General features: G+C 35.0%; 1 protein-coding gene across 5 annotated transcripts in view; it reads left to right on the forward strand.

Annotated features, from left to right (window-relative positions):
• The window catches only part of AKAP6 (A-kinase anchoring protein 6), a 549,073-nt gene extending 545,764 nt beyond the window's left edge, over positions 1–3,309 (forward strand). For all 5 annotated transcript variants that reach the window (XM_035260318.3, XM_054239865.2, XM_035260317.3 and 2 more), the window contains one exon: positions 83–3,309. The gene's annotated coding sequence lies outside the window, so the exon portion shown is untranslated. The remainder of the gene's footprint in view (positions 1–82) is intronic.
• Positions 3,310–6,739: the final 3,430 nt, after the last annotated feature.

A 6,739-nucleotide genomic window follows, 5' to 3' on the forward strand; every position in this document is an offset into this window, starting at 1 on the left:
AATGGTTCCTTAAAGGGCTCGGTTTTGCTCATGAAAAAGACATTTCTGAAACCTTTTCTTGTCACTTTTTTGTTTCTTGTAGATACGCCTGGCTGCAACTCAGGGGTGGCCTCATCCTCCTGCCCTGGGCTGGTCTCTGGTTCCATCATGTTTGTCACTGCCGTTTATTACATTGACTTCTCCCAAGATGAATCTTCCTTCCAAATGTGTTTTCTCCACACAAGCCTTGTGATCTGAATGTGTGCACTGGTTCTCTTTAGGTGATCGTCTTTGAAGTTCAGCAAAGCTGCTTGTTCTCCCATGGATTCCTGTCCCAAGCTACCTCTACCACCCCTCTCTCTCCAGCTAGACTTTTCTGTTGCCTCCTCCCCTCTTCCACTCTTTAAAGTTCTGCAGTTTGCCAACTGGTGGTCCATTAAATTCTCCTGTCTAGAATGACTCCCACCAGTACTTGACCAATTTCATGTTTCAATCTGGATTTTTTTAATGGTATGATGACTGTGTTTATTGAAAGTGTTTTACCTAAGAGGCCAACATTTGAATTGATTGCAGCATAGAGAAGAAACACTGGTCCTTCTTTCAAAATTCAGCAACTATTAAAAGCACCATTTTATTTATTTCATTTAAAAAGTAATCTATGCAGCACTTCAAGAAACAACCATATGGTGTTGTATATTATAAACTGGTGACATACTACTATTGAATTATGTACAACATTTTCATTTTTTTATGCTTCTTGAGGTGGTAATGAGAAAAAAGTTTTTTAAAAAAGTGTGCCTTGCTGTATTTCTTATACCATTTATTAAAAAGCTGCTTTCACGGTAAAATTATGTTGGTTTGAAAGAAGGAAATAGCAAGGTTAAGATGTGTGAATAATTTCTGTATATATGTATAACCAAGTACAAACATTGATGTATAATGACAGTATAAAATGCTTTCATGTTTGTGATGTCTAGTGATGTGGAAAATATAAGCCTTAAATCCATTAGATTGCATGGTAATTAAAATTGGCATAATAAACACAGATTATTGGGGGAAAAGGAAAATTAGTGATCTCTTCTACTGTGTTCTGTACCAAATTGTTGCATCTGGTTCTGAAAAAGTATAGCATGTAGCAGCTTCCAAAAATATTCATATTGCTAAAGAGACTTAACATTACCTAAACTAGAGACTAGACATAAAGCCTTCAGTTTTCAAAATCTTTCTGGTCACTATAAAGATCTTGGAACAGCAAATAATTAAATGTTAGTTCCCCTAAACCAATAAAAATTTATACTAGATTTTTTATTTCTACTTATCATTAATGATTTGATGTTGGATATCAGGATACCCTGAGTGTCTTAATTTATTTTAAATATTTATTTTGAATGAGTTTGATAGAAAGTTGGTAGAAAAGAAAGATGGTAGAAAAGTTGACTATTATTTATAGATTTCAAGTATATTTATATGTGTAAAAGAAATTAGCAAAGAAATATTCCATTTGGCCTTTACTGATTTCTGTTAAATGAAGTTTTAAATTTATATCGTAACACCTACTTAAGTGCCTGACACAGTAGGTATTCAATAAAAATTTATTGAATTAAAGGATTATATTAGGTGACATGGTGACATCTATCTCTTTATTTTGACACTAAAACATGGACACAACTAGAAAAAAGTACAATGCAATATAAAATCGCAATAGATAATATATATCGAATTTCAAAGGTAGAGAATGTTGTGGGTTCATGTAGTCACAGTAATGACAATCATTCATTTAACACATAATTCAGAAACACTTTTTATCTGCAAGGCACTGTTCTAGATCCAGAAGATGCAATGTTGAACAAAGAGACAAAGCCCTGCCCTCAGAAGGCTTTCCCACATTAAGTACAAGTGAACCCGCAAATGACATGAAGTATTTGTTGCAGAGCTGAGGAAGACAGCAAATGTAATGATAGAGGCACAATGAGAGAAGCAGCAGTGAGGGACAAGGAGGAGGAAAAAGGGCTTGGAGAGAGTGGAAAGTTATTGCAGGGGTAATAGGAGAAAAAGTAAATTGGGAGGACTTAATGAAAGGTCTTTTAAAAAGTTAACTTGGAGCTTTTGTATGTAATATGCTAAGTAATAGGGACACTTTGTAGAGTCTGTTTTGCACCTGACTTTATTTATCATTAGTATCACACCAAGAACATTTAAATGATGCTTATCTGTAATTCTACCACTTTAATAACTATTTGTATTTTATGCCTCTTCTAATCTTTTCCATACATATTTCTAAATGGATGAATTATTCTAGGCTTTTTAATAGGTAGTAATTTGTTCAAAAGTGGTTTTAGGCAAACATCTAGTTGCAGTGTTCAAGAGGATTATAGGGGAAAGAAACTAGAGATAATTGTCTAGTTAGGGGCACCCAGGGAAAATAAGCTCAGTTTGCAATAACAGAGTACACAAGTATAGTGGCTCAGGATGTAGAGAAAGAACAAATCCTAGAGTCTTTGAAATTCCCAAGGGCATTCTAGACCTCTGTTGGGACATGGCATCATTTTACATACTGAGACAACCTAAATTTTCTTTGGTTAGTAACTAATGTCAAGTCTACATCTACTGGTAAAACATGCAAAAAACAGTCAATGATGTTCTCCTTACTTGTTACATGCTCGTAGAAGACCTTGTGGTATTGAAAGTATTTGTTAATTATCTGCTTAGTATTAACACCAAATTTGTAGAACGATTTTCAGGTTTGTTGAACAAATGCCTTTTCAGGTTGGAAGAGGAAAAATAGCCTCAATCTCCCACCCCATGTAGGCACTACCTCCCCAGTTACCCATAGAAAACGATTGCAGCAACTCAGCCTACACACTTCCAGTGACAGTGGCTCATTGTCTGTTAAGGCAAACTGTTCTACTATTGGGCATATCTCTTTGTTAGAAAGTTCTTTCTTAGGTTGCTGAAATCCGCCTAGTACCCTGCTTACCCTACGTTTCATTTTGCTCATTGGTCCTAGTTCGGTCTTATGGAGCAGCCGAGAGTATCTCTACTCCCTCTTTCTCATGGCAACCCTGAAGATAATTGAGGCCAGTTACTCATCCTCTCCCAACCACTATTCCCTCAACTGCCCTTCATATATCATGGTTTTCAGATTTGTTTCAACCTGAGTGTTAACAGACAGAAGTTTTGAAATTAAAGAACTGTCTTCATCATCATATATGTAGATAAGTATCTGAACCTTTAAGTGCTAAGTTTTCTCTAGAAATATATTCAAGGTATGTTTATTCTATTATTGTAAATTTCAACCAATAAATAAATAAGAATCCACGATTTCCTTCAGTGGCCCAGTCCAGTGCCTAAGTCATCTTGAATTTTCTCCTTACATCAAATTCAAACCCAACCTGTTTCCGTATAAAGCAGGGCACTCCCTCCATTTATTCATTTATTCAGCCATTCAGCAAACAGTCATTAATTGGCTGCCTATGTGAGGCATTATGTTTGGCATTAAGTATATAAAGGCAACTAACACATGGTATCTGTTTCCAAAGTTTTACAGTTTTTCTTCTTAAAGTGCCTTTTGTGTCCTTGAATAGAGTGATCATGACTTTTCTCTAAATTAAATGATGGTCTCATTTACTTCGTTTCTGATTAAATTGATCTACATTTTAAAAAATCTAGTGAGCAAAACAGTATGTAAAATCCTCTGGATCTGATTGGATCAGAAAAAGTAAAGTGGTCTTAATTACAGAAGGAAACATAGTTTTTAGATTTCTGATCACTGAATATGCATCTTATACAACAACAGAACAGTCTAAATTTAGGGCTTCTGGGAACCTGAGTTTGATGATTTTGTTGTGTTTGATTCACCCAGATTAGGTTTTGCCTATTCTATAATTCCTAGGAACAAACTAGATGAAAACATCAAAACAGTGAAATGATCCAGGTATTTCTTACAAGTCAATTTGCTTTAACTCCTAAATGAAGTTGAAATTTTTTAGAATTTTAAAGATAAACTAACTTTTCAAATATCATATAATTCTTATATTTTAAATATATCTTGAATTAAGTAAATTTACTGCTATATCTTTTTTCTACATATTCTTTTTTCAATTTTCATTTTGAAAAATTTCAGTCCTATGTAAAAGTTGAGAGTAGAACAAAGGTATTTGGTACTCATTACTCAGGTTCATTTATTGTTAATATTTTGCCATATTTACTTCATCTCTCTATATACACACACACTTTTTTGTATTATTAAATCATTTGAAATTAAATTAAAGAGTATAATACTTCATCTGCTAATACTTCAGCATGTATTAACTGAGAACAAAGGCATTGTTCTGCAAGTCTACGAATACTATCTTCACACTCCAGAAATGCAACATTGGCCAGACATGGTGGCTCATTGCCTATAATCCCAGCACTTTGTGAGGCAGAGGCAGATGGATTACCTGAGGTCAGGAATTCGAGATCAGCCTGGCCAACATGGCAAAACCCTGTCTCTACTAAAAATACACAAATTAGCCAGGTATGGTGGCAGGTGCCTGTAATCCCAGCTACTTGGGGAGCTGAGGCTTGAACTCGGGAGGTGAAGGTTGCAGTGAACTGAGATTGCACCACTGCACTCCAGCCTGGGCAACCAGAGTGAAACTCCATCTCAAAGACAAAAATGTAATATCAATACAATATTTCTCTAAATATCCAAATTATGTCCTCTTACAGTTGTTTTTCTTTTAATCCATGATCAAACAAAGATCACATACTGCTTTTAGTTTTTATGTCTTATTTAAAAAATCTTGAACAGTTTCCCTGTGCTTTTATTCTGTTTTTCTTTGGGCTTTTATAACATTGTCAGTTCTGAAGGGTCCAGGTCAGTTTTACAGAATGATCCACAATCTTAATGGGTCCAGTTGTTTTCTCATTATTGAACTCAGGGTAAACTTTTTTTTGTCAAGTAAATACACAGGTGACATTGCATTCAAAGCCACTCTTTAATGAAGTGTGAATGAATAACTGACATTCTTGATATGTTTTAAAGTTCACAACTTACGCTTATAGCCCATGCTCTAAGGCAAGGGTCAATAAACTGTGGTGCATGGGCAAATTCAGCCCTTTGCCTGTTCTGATTTGACCTCTTAGCTTCAAATAATTTTTATATTTTTAAGTAGTTAAAAAAATCAAAAGAATACCTCATGCCATGTGAAAATCATATACAATTTAAATTTTGGTGTCTATGTATAACGTTTTATTAGCACACAGCCATACACATTTGCTTGTCTAAAAGCATCCATAGACAATATCCATATTGTCTATGGATGCCTTTACTCTATACAAAGTTATGTAGTTGCAACAAAAGTCATATGGCCTGAAAAACCTAAAACATTTACTATCTGGATTATTACAGAAAGTTGTCTGATCCCTGGTTTATGATATTCTAAATTCTGACATGTTTTATTAGGATTTCTATTTGCCAAGTCAATGTAATATATAAACACCTGCAATAGTTTTTTTTTTTTTTTTTACTTTCTAGATTTTATTGCATTCTAAACTTGTTTTATATTACCTTAAAAAATAAAGTGCACTTAAAGATTGTTTCACATCCACAGTTTAAGGATTTAAATTTAATTCACTATTACAACCTGGTTTTGATTGATTTAGAGGGTTAGTCAATTATAGACTAAATAATTAGTTCAACCAAAACCATCAGAAAAATTGACACAACCTAAAGTCACTTGCATGCACCAATAAACTGGAATCCTTTCTTTACATATTCTTCTAAAGCAGTCCAAGATTAAATTCAGTCCATTTCACAGTTTTTCTCAGATTTATTTTTCAACTCAAAGGCAAAATCATGATCAAAATATTGTATACAGTACACCTTCACTTCCAAATGCTGAATTTGCCAAGGAATTAAGTATTCACCACAAACCCTGGTGTGGCCATAGGTGGATGCTCTAATTAAAAATGTGTTCAAAAAGAATAGTTATTCTTTTCCTTTTTAAATTCACCTTTGATAGCACTGCCACCTCCTACTGCCACACAACTGGGAAGGGAACATTCAAGGAAGACTTTCAGCCACTTCTTTTGTAAAAGCAACAACATTTCTTCTACGTAACAATGGCCCTTTAATTTGAGACTTGCTGCATATTTGCATTTCCAGAGTAAAAACAGAGTGGTGTGTGCGGGTCAGGCCTATGATAGTATGGTTTCTTTGGCAAAAGCATTTTGGCCAATGCCATAAGACCATTCTGGCCCCTTGATTAATGAATTCTCACCAAAGCAGAACTTATGCAGAGCTTATTTGTCCTTGTGTTTTGAAGTAAATCATTGCCTGCATAAAACAACTTTTTGTCTCTTTTCCATTACAACACACAGGATTTTTTAAACTACTGAAACATGTAAAAATTATTTGAACCTAACAGGTCAAACCAGAATAGGCCCATGCACCACAGTCTGTTGACCCTTGCCTTGCATGGATGAAGCATGGGCTATAAGGGTAAGTTGTGAACTTGAAAACATATCAAGAATGTCAGTTATTTATTCGCACTTTATATGTGTAAGACTGTCATAGTCTGCCCAGACTGCTTGGACCGTGTTGTTTACAAACAACAGAATTGGGCAAGGTGCGGCGGATCTTGCCTGTAATCCCAGCACTTTGGTAGGCCAAGACAGATGGATCACGAGGTCAGGAGATCAAGACCATCCTGGCTAACACAGTGAAAACCCATCTCTACTAAAAATACAAGAAATTAGCCAGGCATGGTGGCAT

This window comes from Callithrix jacchus, chromosome 8 (genome assembly GCF_049354715.1).
Source record: "Callithrix jacchus isolate 240 chromosome 8, calJac240_pri, whole genome shotgun sequence".
NCBI lineage: Eukaryota > Metazoa > Chordata > Mammalia > Primates > Cebidae > Callithrix > Callithrix jacchus.